The sequence below is a fragment of the Bactrocera oleae genome, chromosome 3, assembly GCF_042242935.1.
Source record: "Bactrocera oleae isolate idBacOlea1 chromosome 3, idBacOlea1, whole genome shotgun sequence".
Classification (NCBI taxonomy): domain Eukaryota; kingdom Metazoa; phylum Arthropoda; class Insecta; order Diptera; family Tephritidae; genus Bactrocera; species Bactrocera oleae.
Genome location: NC_091537.1, coordinates 8,891,550 through 8,911,240, shown reverse-complemented (window position 1 = coordinate 8,911,240; position 19,691 = coordinate 8,891,550). Strand labels below are relative to the sequence as shown.

Genomic DNA, 19,691 nt, shown 5'->3' with positions numbered 1-19,691 from the left:
ATTTATAACCTACTATTACTATCGCCGCTACTGCCATTGACGCTGCTTTTCTAAGTTTCTGCTGACGCCTAAGCTTGTGTATGGCATTGCGTTACATCAGCCGGTCACACGGTCGGTGGCTACTGCAAGGTGTTGAATTGCGGCTGTCGGTCATTCAGAAATCCAAACTGCATAGGTTGCAATTTTGGCAGTTCAAGAGACTGACTTAGTTAACTATTGTTAACTTATACGGGTGAAGTACACTGTTTGGAGTGTTTCTTAATTTTGGGTGTGAACCAGTGTGTTGATGTTTCGTTACGAAGACTTTTGTCATTATTTAATATATGGCGGTCGCCATAAAAGGAGAAGAACCACCGTATTCCAAGCATCTAAAGACACTTTGAATGCAGGGATCACCGACCGAGCGCTCTTTCAAAATTTCTAAAAGCCCTCACCACGCGGTTAGGAAAAAGTCCGATTCGAATGAAATTTTTATATTAGCCGTCTACGAGAAAGTAGTTATGGGACCGTACTCATACAAATAACATAAACTATAATTGTCCATACTTGTCTAAGCTTTCAAAATCACTAACCAGTAAATACTTGCGAATTAAAGAAAAGCCAAAGAGCAATTTAAATATCACAAAGCAAATGTGTGCTTTATTTTATTCTCTCCTCCTTTTTTTTACTAAAAAACGGCAAAATCATTGAAGCATTAATATCCAAGTGCATACACTCAAGTATTCTCTTTTTCCAAATCGTTCGCAGAGCTATTTCCGTTTTACATACAACCGCCACTCTTAACATTATAAATTCTCGCCACAAGCTGAACCGGCCACTGTCAAACAGTTTCTTCAGCTGTCATACAGCAAAAAGTTTATACAATCCCCCGACACGGCATTGATGTGCATTGAAGCGACGTCATCAGCGATGCTGTAGCGGTCAAGCAGAAGTGTCTAACTACAGTAAAAGCAAATAGTACACATACAAGCGCTTAGCCGCAACTGGCAGGTGTATAAAATGGCAGTTTTTTGTTAATTTTTGGTACAATACATACAAACTTGCTGATGTATTTAACTCAAATTACACACACATACACGCACACATTGCCATAATACCAACTGCTAGCTGTCAGTTTGCCGCTCAATCTAAACACTGCTGAAGGCCCTAACCACTCAGCTGTCTCTAGACCTGTCATTGATGAACCGCAATTCACTCCACCCGCTCTCGGCGCTTTAGTGCCGTTCGTCGTTTTCCCGCCTCAATGCATCGATGCTACTGTGCATCAGTGCTCTCTCTAACGGTGAAATGCTTCGTTGCACCTGTACAGCGTTGTCTCATTTGCTTACCGCTTGAATAGGCGGTGATGGTCAGCTGTTGAACTTGGATACGGGTTGTTGAGTACGGACGACTGCTCCGAATGGATGTGTGCAGCACAGGCTTTGTTGCTTGCAGCTGTCAATTTTGTTTTTGTTGGCTGCTGCCACCAGCGATTCATCGGCGATTCAAATGCAAATAGCACAGGTATACAGGCATGCATATATATGTATGTATGTACATAAACACAAAATGGCACTGGCATCAGCATGCCGGTAATTTCAGCTGAGAGGCGAACTGCGAAGGACACACATTTTCGTATTCATGCAAATGGTCATGTTAGAGCCACTTAACTTGTTTTCGCTCGTTTATTTTTCACTTTTCCCAACGACATGCCAGCGCATATTATTTACATATGTCAATATATATATGGATATATGAATATACGGACGAGTATATGTGTGTGTGTGTGCAAAAAGTTGATTGCTGCCATCATATTTTTGTTGTTTTTGACTGTTTGCTGGCACTTTGCATAAATTAATTTATTTACTTTGCAATTCATTAGAGTCACCTGCACAGCTAGACAGGACATTGCATGCGAACGGACGGACTGCATACAAAAGTAGTTGTGTGTAAAGCAAGCAATTAGTTTTTGCATTTCTGATGACAAATAGCTGTTGAATTGGTATTTTAGACGCTTTAAGGGCCATTAAGCTGATGAGCATTAAATCACTGTGGCTCAAAGCGCTTGTTGGATAAAATTAAACTTCAAATTGACGACTTGCAAATATTAAGGTGATGAGTGTACGATAATACATGGACGTCTGTGTAAACTGTTAACTTATTCATTGCGGGGAAAAGCCATCAAATTCACTTTGCATTATAAGACATGCGGTTTAAGGTAAAGTAAAATATGCGGTGAACAGTTAAAAATTAACTAAAGAATGATACTTCGATTACTCTTCATACAAATATCGGGAAACGAAATCATATAAATATCGGGAACTTAGCACACAATCCTGTTTTCTTGCTCATAGAAGATATGTTCGAAAGAGAATCCGAAAGCGAGGTATGTACTAATAGCGGATTCCTCGTGCAAACATATCAAAAAATATGTCTAAAAGTTTAAGAAAATAACACGAAAATATCTTCTTAACCATCTTCTTTTAGTAACGTCAAAGCGCGCCCTCTTTGGGCAGTCTAAAATCAATCACTGTGGTACTCTCTAGGGACAAAGAGAAAGAAAAAATCGCCATAGAATAGCCTTGTCAGTTTATTTTCCGAAATGCCGCCAACAAACGAGCCGAAGCAACGATTGATTCGTTATAGTAAATTTGCACGAACTCGACTAGTGTTTTACAACGTGAAATTGACTTAAACCTATTTCGTCTAAAGCATTTTGTAAAATGTATACGTGGATAGGGATCAATAACCTAACCTTAGCTGAAAAGCAACAAATTTTAAGCTGCTGTTAAATAATTATTGTTTAGGAAAGAAATATATCCGACAACGACATATTGAGAATTAGCTGGGACAGCCCTTCAGGATATTTCCTCGAGGCATAATTTATTGACATAATCCTCATAATATTTGATGAAAACAAAGTTCCCAAATTTTTAATGAGCTTCTGAACTCACCTCCAACCGGTGGTTAGTCACAGGCATAACATACTCAACTAAAATCGCAGCAAAAATTATTTAATTTATTCCACTCAAATGTAATCAAAAGTAATTGCAATACAATTTGAAATTAATTACTTCTTCAGACACACACACATACAATTATAAACCATTTACATATGTACATATATCCTCGTATTTGTGTTTAGAAGTATCTTGTAGCTGATAAGCGTGATTTCCTTTCAAACAAGCACTTGAACTGTTTTGATGCCATCTCTAAGATAGTTGTTGTGGAATTATACATTATGTTTGCAAACAAAACCAGAAAGCCTAAATAAGCCAACTGAGAGAAGTGCAAGTATGTTCACGAATGCCTACATTCACCATAAGTTGAAACTCAACACAAAGTTTTCCACTAATCGTAGATAAGTAAACTGCAATCTTCATTTTGGTGCAAGTTCTTTGCATAAACTTTTAGCATTTTCAAGGAGCAAACAACAAGTGCATAGCTGTGAGCTAGAGTGTGAGAAATATGTGTACCCTGCAGGAAATCGCACCGGAACAAAATTATTTCGGAGCTATTAAAAAGAAAGCCCCCCAACCGGTCGAATAGCAACGAAATTATATATACAAGTATAATTCTATTTTATGTATTTGAAATGAAAATTTTATATTTTATAACAAAAAGTTCGAAGGATGCCTCCCGCCTAACTTTGTGTCATATTACTAGATCTGATAATAATACACTCGCTTTGATAAATGAGGGTCCAAGAAAATCTTTTTAAGAATGAGTATAATTCGAAACAAAAATTGGAGAAGGGTTGCCCCTATTCATATTTTAAATTCAAATAAAAATTGGAAAATATGACAACAAGAGCATCACATAAAATTGGTGAAGGACCGCTACTATCGGAAATATTTTTGAGTAGGGTTGCCAATAGAGTTTTAATTCAATTATATTGATAAACTAAAAATAGTAAAAAATCGACATGAATTGAAAAGTATTTCAATTTCTGAATGGCACTATCATATATTACGTAAAACCTAAAGGTATTATTGTACAATTGAATAAAATATTACAAGTTTGAAAAAAAAAAATTGAACAAACCTATTGTCTACCCCCTATTGAAGCAATATTTTACGCTCTTAATTATTTTTTAACAATTCTCATCTATTTTTATTTACATGTAGTATGCTAAAAACATTTTTTAATTGAACTGTAAATTTGTATGATCCTCGATTCCTACAGGGTCAGTATACATTAGTAATATATATAATACTTATAAGCAAGCAAAAATATGCCATATTCAAACATTTATATTTTAAAAATATGTACACACACGGTTACACATACGGTGTATATATGTATGTTTTTCTACCGTTATTACCTTCAGTAAGTTGTTGTCAACAGGAGTTGCGTGCACTATTACGCTACTAAATCCTAGTTAGCATCTTGATTGGTCGTAAGTTTGTCCAAAGTAAAGGTTTATGAATACAAGTACGCTTCCATATGGGTTTCTTCATATACATATATGGATTCATACTTGCTTAGCATATTTGCTATACATACTTTACTGTACTATACTTATGTGCGTTTTCACACGTTGTCAACTACTACTTTTGTATTTTATATGTATACTTGGTAGAAATATCATTTTGTAAAATTTCTAACTTTCTTTTACAACGCGCAATCACAGCAAAAACTAATCCAATATAATTCTCCCGATTCACCGCGAGGCGAGATGACGACTTCGCTTAGTTGCAAGTCAACGTAATGCAAATAACTAAGGCTAAGCACATAGTAGGGTGGAAAGCAATATCATGCAGCTAAAGCTTCACTTTAATACTACAGAGCGAGGAAGGTTAAAAAAATGAAAATTTTCAGAGTTTGAAAAGTTGTCAAAATGAGTGGCATTCAGTCAAATACCCAAAAACGATAATGCTGCCGGTATTTAGATGTAGATGTAGATCTATATTGTAGAGTTTGGAAATAGGGTAAAAAAAATAAATATTGTTGTTATTGTTGTAGAGAGTACCTAACCCCTGTTTGCGGGATAGTTCAAAATCACACAGCGGTCGATTCGGGAAACAACCTGTTTTGACGGGCTCGGACCAAAAGGAGAGGGGTCTGTCTCCTGAACCGTGTTAAGTGAGGTGGATTTAGCGGGGCATGCAAAGTAAGGTTAGTGTCCTTAGGCGACACTTTGCACACATGATATATATTTAATATGTCCAGATCTATGCTCGATAATTAGGAGTTTATTCTGCCACAGTATTCAAAGCGAATATGTACGTCTGCCAAAACATCCCAGCAGAAACTGCTTGGAGAGGAGTGCATTATGTTCCTCAATCGGTATATCGGGGGGCGCATGCAGAGACATCCTGTTATAGTAGGGAGTACGGTGTTTTAACGTATCTGTTGCTGCTTCAGCTGAGTCCTGCTCAATTGCCTTTTAAGTGTCCAGCAACGTTTCGCTGTCCTTACCCCAGGTGCAGCCGACTAGCGAATTGAATATCTTATTGCTGCTGTGTACTTTGGTAATGATCGCGATGGTATGCGGAGTTGTTCACTGGCAGCAATTTAAAGTCATCGACAAAAATATTACGGTCTAGCCTGTATTCTTTCAACCAGTTGGTGAATTTTGTCGCTAAGGATTTAGTAGGGAAGAAGTTTAGGCTCCTTGCAGTGAAGAAGCGGGAAAATAGATCGAGCCCATAGCTTTTTATATTACATATGAGTGTATTTCTTTGAGTATGGTTTGGTTAGATTAAAGCTAAGCTTCAAACTATTTCAATCTTTCTAAAAATCTTCATAACTTTTCCGAAACTAATAATATATGTATGTAGCTTTATAAAACTGTGAAAAGTTGCTATACTCAAGTATCAAACTTCGTATATTAATTTACATTTTTCGTTGCACTGTGTGCCTAGCCTTAGTTTCATTGCACGCAAATTGGCTGTGGCTGTCTAAAGTGACTTTGCATCAATTTCACTTCCAAACTTACTTTGCTGAAATTACTTTCTGGAATTGCGTCTCGCTGTTTTCTAACTAGTGGCCGCTGATGAATTACAGTCAAGCAATTTGGAGACACTAGTGAAATTCAGAGTTCTCCAAAGACCACAGCTTTTGAATAAAACCAAATTAGGCAATTTTTCACAAATACTAAAGGAAAACACTAACAGACCTCATTATAAGCACAATAATAATTAATAACACAGTATTATGTGTTCGTTTATATCTTTGCTCAACTACACTGTGCTAAACAATTTATTATTTGCTCTTTAGATAATTAATTATATTTCGAAAGTAAATTTATGTTAATGAAAATAGACAGCATACCTGTTAATTTTTAGTAGATCTCAAATTTGTTGCTTTAAATTCTTGCTTCGAAATTCTACCGTATTTTTCTCCACCTTCACTTATACACACATCACTTTTTGGATATCACACCAAAACACTGATTTTACTTTTATTCGAATATTTGCATTATATTAAAACATATTTATTTACAATATTAGAACTATGCACTTTTCACTATTTTCACACATTTCATTTCACAAAACTTATACACATTTCTATTTTTAGTACACTTTCCACACACACTCGCGCTCTATATTTTTCACTATTCACTTTTATTATGAAAACTAAATTTAAGTTTACTATATTAAACTTGTAATTGCCGCATTTAATATTATATTAATAATTTTTCATTTTGCTGCTTTGATATATGATTATATTTTTCATTTACTCACACGCGTAACACAATTTTATTTCTTTCATATTTGCACTTCGTTCGATTGAATCGCGTTGCTTTTCACTGCTGACTTTGTTTACAAAATTGTCGTGTCACAGTTAACGGCAGCCACTGCTGTTGATTACGACAGGTTTAGACATGTTGATTTGCGTGACTTTTGCTTTGTACCTGCAAATATGCTTTGTTCTATATGTATGGAACAGCTGTGCAAAGGAATAAAATAAAATAAAAAACAAATTAATTATAAAGAAATATTGCAAAGGTTATTAGAATTTGGTTTAAAATAAAAATCAAAAGAAAACCGAATTAAATATATGTACATATGTATGCATATAATAAAAATACAAACATCATATAAAAATATAAAAATACTCGTATACATATGGTACATACATACAATATTTAATTAACAAAAATTCAAAAAAAAATTAAAATAAAATACTTCTAAAACCAAAGTTGCCAACTTCTTATAAATAATGATATGGAAATAGTAAAACATACTTATGTACATACTTATGTGTTTCCATAAGGAGAAAGTAAATTTTCAATACAATTTATATAATAATTTAAACTAAAAAGATAACGAAATTTTCAAAAAAATTTAAAAATTAATAATTAAAAATCAAATCCCGTCTCGTTGGTAGTAGACGGAGAGTAAATGTTTTTTTTTTTGAAAGCCGAAGTAGTTTAAGAGAACCTACAATTATCAACTTCTAATGGTTCAATTAAAATCTGGCTTGTAGTATATGAGTGTTTAAATAAAGCGGTTGAAGAAAACTTAGGAGTTGAATATATTTTTTGCGTGGGGTTGCCAACTGTTTAGAAATATATATTCAACGAAATAATTAAAGTAAATCTTATACCACAATATGAATATTATTCTAAACAGATAAAGAAAAGTTTTTATAAAATATATTTTCTAAAAGGTTGCCAGCTGTTTGAAAATAATAGTAACATAAAATCCATAATACAAGCAATGTATTACAATATAAGCTTCAAAGGGAAGAGGTTTTAGATATTTTTAAGCTAAATATATATTTTGGGAAGAGATGCCACCTATTTAAAAAAAATTATTCAGTAATTTGGATAATATAAATTTCTTAATACATTATAAATTTTAACTAAAGCAGGCTTAAAACAGATCTATGGCAAACATATTTTAGAGAAGGTTGCCAGCTGTTTGAAAATATTAATTAAATTAAATTAATAACACAAACCATGTATTACAGTATGGAAATCAATCTGAAGAAGTTTAACAAAGTTTAATGTTGAAAATATCAGTCGAGACGAGATGCCACCTATTTAAAAAAATGTATTCAGTGATTTTGATAACGTAAATGTCATAATGCAGTATGGGTGTAACTAAAGAAAGCTTAAGAAAAATCTATGCCACACATATTTTATAGAAGGTTGCCAGCTGTTTGATAATATTATTGAAATTAAATAAAATCAATAATACATATAAACAATGTATTAAAATATGGGCATCAAACTGAAAAAGTTTTATAAATTTTATAATAAAAATTACTGTCGAGAAAAGATGCCACCTATTGAAAAAAAAATTATTCAGTCATTTTGATAACATCAATATCATAATGCAATATGGATTTCAACTAAAGATGGCTTAAGAAAGAAAATATTTTAGAAAAGGTTGCCAGGTGTTTGAAATTAACAGTAAATAGCAATAATGTAATATTAAAAGCAATGTTCGATATTGGTTTCAAATTAATTTATGATAAGCTTATATTTCTAATAAGCTTATATTTCTGTGGATCGAGCTTTGGTTTTTGCGAATTAATTATATTATGCTTAGAATATAATATTCGATGTAATGAATCTAAATAAATAGAGTTATGAGTTTTATTTATTTAAACTTTAAATTCATTACATAGGTTTTCAATTTTCAATTTCCACCAATAATAGAAAATCTCGCCACGGGCGCAACTGTTTAGTTAATTCCATTAAAAGCAGAATTAGAAAAAATCAACTGCTATCAGCACAGCGAGTGGTAAATTGAAAAATTCAGTGAAATATTGAAATTAAGATGCAACTACACTTGCACTCGCTACCAAAGCAAATAGCCGAAGAAGCGGTGAAAGAAAAGTAAAAAGCGCAATTTCTTTTCGCTTTTTCTATTGCGACTTCGCTGCCAGCAGCTGCACTTTTTTTTCTCGCTTAATGCAGATTAATTGCCATTTGCTGAAACGCTCATGGCGACAACGAGCAGGAGGATGAATGGAATATGTGCAGCAAATGCTCCAGACAACCGAGCACCTATATCAACACACATATACGCATACAAAAAGCAATGGGACACAAATGAAAGATTCGAAAAACATAAAACCAAGTTGAAAAAGTGTTGATAGTATCGGGCGTTGTGCCGAGAGTCAAGCTGGAGAAAGAGTAGGAGAAAAAACATAGCATTCTGCTGCAACTCAATTGCAGGTTATCAAATACGAATTGCGTTTTCTTTTCAGCTTTTAATTGTTATTTATGCAGCTAATTTGAATTAATAATAGCTTAGACATAAAAGATTGTTCTGCTGATGGCATGCTGTCGTCATTGGACGGACACTTCTGATTTCCATCGTCATCTTTTTGCTATTTTTCGTGATTTATGTTCGAGTGCGGGACAAGTAGCAGAATATATCTGTTCTTGTGTAAGCAAGAAGTGGACAAAAGTTTTAATGCAATTAGAAAAGAGTAAGCGGGAAGTGAGAAACGTGAGAAATTAAGTAATTTTTTAATGAAGAGCAGTGATGAACACGTAAAAATTATGAAATCGAGCTGCCAATAAGAATAAATGCATATACATACATATGTACTTAGTGGATTTGTAGTTTTCGGAATATATACTAATAGAATTATTTAGCCGAATGCGGTAGGTGTCGCCAATATCAAAAAAAAATTTTTGTTTTAAATATAAATCCGTTAGATAACGCTTAGATAGATATATCTTGAAAAATTTAGTTGTAATCGTTTTACTTTTTCAATAAGAATCCGGTAGGTGTCGCTGAGTTCGAAAAATGTTTTATGATCCTATAAATAATGCCAAATCTGTTAATTAAAGAAGTTATGTTTTTTGAAGTTTTTATTACTTTCATCCTATTGTTCGTTGTCCGTTGTGTTGTCACATTGTGGCATAACTGCAAACCGAACACAGTCGAGTGAATTAGACAGAAATGACAGTAAAAAAACCAAAAACAATAACAATAACAATAACAAAATATTAATAATAAAACTGCGCAAGCGCCGCGATGAAAGTGTAAACCACGACAAATAAACATTTGGCAGTCAAAGCGGTGGAAAAACGAACTATGTTTTTGCTTCACAATTGACCAACACTTCGGCATTATATTTCTGCACTTTAATGTTGTTGTTGTTTTCATGCCACTGACACTACGTTAAATTTCCGTCATTTGCAATCCCGTTTTTTTTTTTTTATGACAGTAGCTCATACTTCACTAGCCATGAATGTCAGGAAAAAATATACTCATATTTTGCAACGAAAAAACAATTGTGTATGGCTGAGTGTGATACCCGTAATACGGAATTTTTTTTCATTTAAAGTCATCAGCTGCTCGCTGCCAGGAGGTGAAACAATCTGTGCCCACCCACTGTTGTGTCGTTGCAATGATTTCTGCTCGCTTGAGCTGACATTCCTTCTGCCACCACAAGCACACTCACACATACACACACACACACCGACAGACACAGCCGAGTACTGCAAGCGTTCGCGTCGCCAGTGTTTTTGCCTTTACCTACCACTTCTTGCCGGTCGTTGTGGCAGGTAATAAAACTGACATGGAAAAATTATTATTACTATTATTATTATTTTTTATTACTTTGCGAGTGTTGCCATACGGCAGATGAAAGCGAAATGGAGTCGTAAAAAACGAAATATGGAGAAGTTGATAATAATCAGCAGATAGAGTTGCCAGGTGCTCAGTTTTTATTGTTATTGACATATTTTTTTATTTTTTTGTTTTTGTTAAGTGGGTATGGAATAAAATTTCTTTAAAAAAATAATTAACTAAGATGGAAAGTCAAGCATAAGTTTTTAGTTCACATTTATTCGAGAAATATATACTTATTTGTTGAAATAGGGTTGCCAAGAGTTAATTTTAATTGTCAATAAAACAAAAGAAAAACATAACATCAAGAGCATTTTTTAGATTATGATGACTAAAACTACACAAAAGCCACTTGAACTTTCAAGACCATCATCAATATCAAATATAAATCATTAAGCCATGCGCATAGTGTAACGAAGCGATATATCGATAATTAGTTTGACCCTATAATGTCCTTTAATGAAAATTTATTGATAGGCGATGTCTAATTCTCGTACAGAAAATTGACATTTCTTCTCATAAGCTGCACCGTAGATCCACCATATGTTACGACATGAAAACTACTATATGTTTATCTTATCGAATCTGTAAAAGCAAAAACTTTTTTTTAGTTTCAGAACATATTTTAATCCGCAGAAGAAGAGAACATTGGCTAAACTAGAATCCCCACTTTAAAGAAATTTAATGCTAATCTGTTAAGCTTTAACTTATTTGATTAGGTTTCAAGATGGTTAGGTGCTCAATTCAGGAAAATTTCACCAATTTGAAATAGTTGTCTATTGAAGCGATAAGTTTAATATTCAAGGCATAAATAACCACACCCATAATTTAAGGATCTACGATCAAGAAGTTTTACAAAGAATTTTACCGGATTAATTTTTGTTGGAATCAGAAATATCTTAACTTTGCGACCCTTTAATTTTTTTTAAGGATTATTGGCTATTTAGACTTTGAAAGATCTCTACAGGCTAAGAATACAGAATGTATTCAATCAAATATAGAAATATTAATTTTCTTCTTACTGATGCAAATTTTAGCTATCAAGGCGCAGGGTGAAGATTTTTCTGAGATTTTCTACCATAGTAAGTTAAAAAGTTATTTCCACTTATGATTTTTTGTATGTATTGTATATTGAATGTAGACATATTTGAGAAATATATTTTAAAATTTAAAATTTTTTTAAATTGGACATATGAAGGAATAAATTTTTTGATAAAAATTTCGATTTTTTAGCCACTTTGAAGTGCAAATTTAAAAAAAAAAAATTTTTGTAAGCACCATTTTGTAAGAAATCAAAAGTTTTGACCAGTTCTTCGATGATTAGCTGTATTTATCCATAATAAAACCAATTCCTTTTTGGTTTTTGGCTTTGGAATAATTTTAGTTTTGCATACCGCGGGATACCTTTTTTAGGGGGTTCTCGTGGAGATCGGCTACGGTTCAGGGCAATCCAAAAATTTCATAACATTCTGTAAACGTACAGTATTTTTAATATTATTATGTTCTGAGGACTTTGCACGGAATATTCACTCACTTTACTTTTTTAGTAGAGGAACAGGCAAAAATTATTCAGTTTAGAACATTAACTGATTTATTTAGTTCATGATTATAAAGAGTGTACTAATGGAACTAATAATCAAATCTTTCAAGTTTGAGGATCCGCTTTTTTATCTAAGGAGACTGGGTCAAATCAAAGATTATAAGCTGTACTATGTGGCAAATGATCTGCCTTCATTTCTATACTCAAGTAATTACTATATGCGAGTATATATTACAAGCCTTGTATCTCTGTGTCAACAGCTTTTCTCTAATATATCTTCGCTAAATGTTGTCTTCTCACACAGTGTGATGGTTTCCTCTTTAGAATAAACATCGTATCACTTACTCCTTTCGATTGATATGTGGTTCTATAAGTATAAAATCGATGATAAACAAGTACATCCATACTGTGCATATGTATTAAGTGGCTCTTATATATAATGTATACCTACATATGTATATGCCATTAAGTGAATTTCTATTACATCTACCTGTGTCACCATCTCGAGTTGGAGTCCCATTTTAATTAAGTGCGCTTGCGGTTTTCGGTTTGTTAGTTGAGCTCAGCAAATGGATCACAAAGTAGCCAAGTCCGCATGACAAACAGCAGCTGCAAGTGACCGCAACGCCTTTGGCACTTCCAAACATACATATGTATATGTACATAGAAACCGCAAACTTCTCCCTGTACTTAGCGCACACAGTTAGATGGAGCCTAGCATGCACCAAGTACCGGGTATATTGATATGAAAATGATAGCTAATAATTATCGCTTGTCACCGCAGGATGCCAATAACAATTAAGCAAGGGACTAATTTCGTGAGTCAAAGGTTGTTGCGGTTATCTGGAGTTAAGCGAAGCAATCGATTGTATTCAAATTGAAATCGACTGTTTAAAGATGTTGAAAGCCCTTTTGGCCAGTGGTTATGAAGAAAATTATTTCTATGGCAATTTTTTTTTTACTTTACATCACAATTTCTGTCTTCCATTCACAAAATCTTACGTAGTGGCGTATCAAACGAACAACTGGTATAATTATACCACTTTAGTAGTTATGGAAAAGTTATTTCTATAGTGAATTTATTGTAGTTTATCTCACAACCTTCACAAGCAGTTTTCAATAAAAACAACTGGTATAAATCGGGAATATTGTTATAATTATACCACGTTACTAGTTGTGGAGAGCCCTATTTTTATATTGTATTTTTGTAATTCACCAGCATTGTACGTATTGTGGTTATTCACAAGCTGTCTTTGATTCTTTGGTGGTGGCGATCGAAAAGAACAACTGGTATAAATCGGCAATAAAATTAAAGTAATGAATCAATAAATAATCACATAACTAACATTCTAATCACTCAATTTTAACTCGATGAAAAATTTAATACAATCCAAATTTCGTGATTACGTGATTTTTATTGTTACCCACATGACGTTATTACTACCGCTTTATTATTTTTCTATGTCCATAAATAGACTCTGAAATTGTCGTCATTAACAATTTGACTTAACCTCACTTAACTTGCAGTGAACTAAAGAAGTTAAGCTCACGCGATGCATTTCCGAACAGTTGCCAAGCTCAATTTTCAAGTTATTGCTTTAATAAGTTCTTTCCGAGAGGCAAGTAGACACTAAGGCAGACAGACAATAAGAATTTCAGACACACATACGTTTGGATTTTACTATTCTCTAGCGAAAAATTATAAAAATTGCCAAATAATATTGTAGTCACGTCCACAGGGCAAATGACAAGCAAACAAACTCACCAAGAAGTAGGTATATATACGTACATACAATAAAACAAACAAATGGATCAGACTGTAGAACAGTAATAGCTTTGTATACTGCAATTGGACTGAAGCTAAAGAAGACAGCGAAATTACGAGTATTATATAATATGCGCACATGCATATATATGTATTCATAGATTATATGTATGTATTTACGTGGGCACATTTACATATTTAAGTCCCATAATTACTGCTTCACATATGTATATGCCGAGTTCAGAATAAGTTCAAAAAGGTGATGGCCAACATTGAAATATATATATAATAAATAATCTCTAAATCTCTCTTTAAAATAATGATTTACAGCATGGACAATAAACCGCCTTTTGCAGCCATAAAATAATTTGACGAGAAGTGACATTATCTTGCAAAATCTGAGAAGTCTTTATAATCAACGCAAATATGGCAACTACAATGATGGACTTCACTTTCAAACTGCGGCAAGTAAATATCATCTATCGACCAGAACTCTCATGCCACAATCATCAGCAGGACTCATCTTCAAATAGTACACACACCAAGAACTAACAGCCATATTCTATACGATACCGAATGAAGAAGCTGTCAACAATCCGACCACCGTAACAATCATTAATTTTAGTGTCGAATGAGCTTCACTACATTTTTTAAAGAAATCAATATTTGGGCATAGATAATCTCTAGCTGTATGCGATTTTTTGCTACATTTTTTAGGTGTGTGACTTGGATAAAAATTTCTGAATAAAGCCTAAATGTAGGCAACGATTTCTTTGTATTATTTTTATTTTCAAAAGTTTACAGAAAAACTAAATAAATTATATGTTTATTTGCAAAAAAAAGTTCTTAAATTAAAATTCACAAAATCGCCTCGCGCTTTGCCTTTATCATGAAATAAATGTAAAAATTTTATAACAAGCTCTTTGCACTTTTTCAAATGAAATTCTTTTAGTAATAAGACAGAAAAACCTCAAATCTCGCTTTCAACTTCTTGAAAAAATATCTCGATTCATAAATTTTATGGGAAATTGAATGCTCTCACGATTTTTTCGTAAACCTAACTGTTTAAAAGATATTAACGGTTAACGGAAATATACTACTCCACAAAAACGGTCATTTCAAGTAAATGAAAGCGAGTTTTGGATATTTCTAGCTGATAAAAAGAAACAAATAGAAAACTATAAGTTGCAGGACCTTCCTGTTACAATTAATAGCTCATGCTTGGAGTGACTATCCTAAATGTGTCTAAGAAGCAAAAAAAAACATAATCGTTTTTTTTACCCACCCTAATATACATTTATAGTATATAATCTATATATAAATGATAATGATTGTGTTGGACTGCATTGAGAAATTTACGGCAGTGAAATATAAAACATAGCATTTTATTGCGTACGATAATGGAAATGTCTTGCTAGTCGGTTGAACAACACATCCAAACATACCTACAGAGATACTAATATATAAATACACATACACCCATTAAACCGTGTCTTGCTGTTTTCAGTAGTAGTTCAGTATTTCATGCCAATTCCTTCTCTTCTTTTTTTAACATCGACTTCAGCTCACCTGTACACCAAGCTTGTCAAGCTGCAATCGCAAAGGAATATCAGTATAATCCTGTGAGAGATAGACAGGTACTTGGGCAGCCTGTAAAGTACCAACTATTGTGGCCAAGTTGTAACTGCTGTCCCGGCTAAATGGCTAAGACGACTTCCTACTTAGCGTATTTCTCTAAGACAAACAGCAATGCCGCAAGCCATGCTAAGCTAATAATACACATACATATACTCGTTTAAATGTATATAATATTTGGATGTAGATACTTGTAAGTAGGTTTCTGAGCAAGAGCTGGTGGGAAAAGAGCATGATGTGTGTGCCGTATGCAACTAGAAGTCTCATGTCAATTCTATTTTTGCCCACAGGAGTGACTGGCATGTTTAGAAAATTAACATTTATTCTTGTTTTTCTTTGTTTCTGCCTAGAAAATCTACCTGATTTCGCTCGCAAGAGTAAAATATATTGTCTGTAGTTGGGTAATATGTAAGCATTCGCGAATGTGTGTGCGTTATTATTTTCACAATGCAATAGTATTTTACTAATTATCATGCCTTCAGCTATTTCTTGTTACTAGCCATTTGCTGTCGTTTTTAACTTACGCTTCCTACCAATTCTACAAGCTCTCTCCAATTACCAGCATAGTGGTGGAGAGGGAAATAATTTGATACGAATGGGGTTGAAGAGTAGAGAGCGGTAATCGCATGCAGAAAAAAGTTTGCCCTTAGAATAACATTACGTAGAGCCGATTATTACGTGAATGGCAAATATAAACAATTACTGAGAAGCTGCTCTGATGCAGCAAACAAGTATTTGGTTTCCTAAGGAGGGAAATCTTAAAGAATTGGTTCTGCCAGAGATGTAGTAGATCTTCTGGACCTTGGGGAGCTGCCTATGATGAACTCTTTTTAAAATTATCATGGGTAACATCATATGCTCTTTAAGCCAAGTTTAGAGAGAATAATTTTTGCCAAGAAGTTGGTCATTTGTAGGAACCGCCGATATTGGACCACTATAGCATATAGCTGCCATATAAACTGAACGATCGCAGTAAAGTGCTTGTATAGAAAACTTTTTTATTTGACGAGGTGTCTTCACGAATGTTTTTTTTCTTCATTTAAAGTAATAATGCAATCTCCGAAAAAATTGTTCAGATCAGACCACTATAGCATATAGTTGCTATACAAACTTATCGATCAAAATCAAGTTATTGTAAGGAATCTTTTGTATTTGTGAAGTTTTAATAGAAGATGAGTAAATAATGCTCGTTTACGACCAAATTTCTGTTGCTGCCGTACATCGCTTTTCAACAAATCATATTCTAACGGTCAATTTTCTGACATTTAATTTTATAATTTTTCGCTGTGTATCGCAATTTATTTTATCCCCTTATTGAATTTCCTCAAATAGTCAAGAACGAAAATGTTAGCTCACCTCATCCCATACTGCACTCCCCGCTTAACTTAGCGTTAGGATAATAAAAAATTTCCGTGTCAGAACACAGACTCACAAATCTGCCACTAATACTCTTTTAGTTTGTATTACTCAAGCAGCTCTCTTATTAATATTACTATAAAGTTTAATTTTTTTACTTCTGTAGGTTGGTGGCGGCATATGTTTACTAAACATTTTATGGTCGGAAATGCGGCTTTTATTCAACAAATTAACACGTAAAGCCATAGAGTCGGCTCTCAATTGATATGAAATATTCCAGAAATTATAAAAGTACTTTAAACCATTTACTATATTCAGAAGCTACCGGTGTAAAAACCTTTCACTCATTTACTGCTCCAAGATTATGTGATTTGATTGCCTTTCTTCTCTTTTCATGAAATTCGCACATTTTTTCACAAATTAAAATAATTGAGTGTCATTATTTATTTATAAATCGCAAGCGAGTAGACTTACAAAAATATCAGAACTCAATACATTGGTATGTACACACTTCCGTAATACATTTTACTTTCGGTGTTGCTTTACTTGCAACTCAACGACTTTTCTTAATACGAGTACTTCAGATTATTTATTTTTGTTTACTTAACTGTTGCAGGAACTTGTCGATATCGACTTATATTTCGACAGAGACACATGTTTTCGTATTTATATACTATGTATGTACAATACAAATAATCTACTACATCTACCAAACATATATACATATACATATATACATACATTTATGTGCAAGTTTGTTCATAAATCTATCTTGTTAGTATTTTTGCACTTTTTACGTGCAATTTATACAACTTTACTATTTTATTTATTATATTTCACTCAGAGCTGAGCTTAGTGAATAAAATTTATTACTCTCGAATTTCATGCCGATATGGTACTTCGGGCAGTTAGTTACACATTGTTCTAACATTTTTAGTACAAAGCAATAAAGCACACATTTCTATATCTCGACGTAGATTTTTGCAAAATTTATGCGACAAATTCCAGTAATCCTTATCCGATTGGAAATTTATGACGAACAGGAATTGCAGGTGGAATGGGAATTTGTAGCAAACAAAGCGATAAATTGTTACTTGATTTTCACTTTTCTTTTGTTAGTTAAAGCAACAAATATATGTACTATATACAATACGAAAAATATATTTATATTTGGATTATAGAAAAATTTATTTCGCATAAAGGAATAACTCACATATTGCAGAAAAAATAAATGGGTTGGAGAAAACTTAAATAAATGAAATATTTATATTGGAAAATAATTGAAGATTGCCTCCATATTATTTGTAAAGCTTTTGTCATTTAATTTCTTTATAGTAAGTGATACTATTGGTTTTTATTAAAAATTTAATTAAGAACTAAACTTAAACAATTTTCAGTATTGCCATTATAATTAAAAAATTTATGACATTTTGCAGAATTTGGTTGCCATCAGAGTCGGTTTTTTTACTCTTGTTTCATTGATTATTCATTTATTTTAACCAACCTTTCATATAGTCGGCAAGGTTGCCACATGTTCTAGATTTAAAAAATTTGAATAACATAAAATTAGCTCAGCATAACCACAGAAAGTGAAATTACAAAAATTATATTTTATGAAGTTGCCACCTGACCAAAATTAATTTAAAAATTTCCGGATTTGCAGCACAGTGTGCAAAAAAAATGTACAAAATTATAAAAGACTTGAATATATATAGATATCTAAAATGTAATAGGGTTGCCACCCGTTAAAGTAACCAGAAGGACGAAAACTATTACATTGGGTATAAGTTTGTTAGTAGAAGGTAAAAACTGATTTCATTAAATATTAAAACCAAATCAAATGTTGCGCACACAATTTTCCAATATTATTTCATTAAGATATCACACATATTGGCAACTACTATATTCAGTATAACGCCAACCGGAGACTTAAATATGGCAGCATTCGGTATATAAGATTTAGAGAAGCTATGGACAGATTTCGATCAATTTTTGGTTGCAATACTAAACATTTTTTAGATGCATTCTCATTTCAACGAGAAAACAACATAATGCTATTTGAAAATTGGAAAAGAGCTGCGAATGCATATCCGGATATGTGATCTGTGAAATTGAAAATTATGCTTATACAAACGAAACATGAATTCAGTGAGCTGCAAAGTTTTATATTCGAGTATTGTTTTTCTTTCTTTATTAGTAAAAATCATACTTTCGACATCATCCTAGATGTAGGCAACATTTTATTGAGTATTTTATTAATTTACGAATTTGAACCATAAAATGTTGCTTACAATTAGAATCACTTAAAACTAGCATGGATTTAACCTCTATCTAACATTTTTTTAATTTTAAATGATATGCTACCAGCAATAACTCAACTAAATTTTTACTAAATACCGCAAAACTTTACTTCCTTTAACTTAATTAAATAAAAGTGCACTTAAATTATTTTTCTCCCTCTCTTCCTTTATCGCATATATTCTTTCAAACCCAACGCCACTTGAATTTCCTGCGCTCAAATTGCTAGTCCATTAAAATAGCTTACGCCAGCCCCAAATATTAAGCAAGTTAATTAGCAAAAACGATTAAGCAGATCAAAGACAAAATGGCGAAGTAATCTCGAGCAAACTCGAATGTTCGTAATAAGAAACGCGTCGCAACAAGCTTATCAAATTAGGCGGGAAGCCACAAATGTAGGCGTGGATTTATTGCAAAAGCAAGTGCTTACGAGCATCTACTGGTTGCTAAATTGAATTTGGCGCAAGTTGACAATAAAAGTCCTTGAAATATAACTGCTTAAATGTCCTTAGCGAATTCAAAGGCTGGTTATTGGCATCGATGGTGAAATAAACTTACATGCATATGTATGTAC

General features: G+C 33.0%; 1 long non-coding RNA gene across 1 annotated transcript in view; it reads right to left on the bottom strand.

Moving 5' to 3' along the window:
- LOC118681874 (uncharacterized) overlaps window positions 1–19,691 on the bottom strand; it is a 181,798-nt gene that overhangs the window by 42,837 nt on the left and 119,270 nt on the right. Inside the window, exon 3 of the long non-coding RNA XR_004977617.2 lies at window positions 6,256–6,873. This is a non-coding gene — a long non-coding RNA (uncharacterized lncRNA). The remainder of the gene's footprint in view (window positions 1–6,255; window positions 6,874–19,691) is intronic.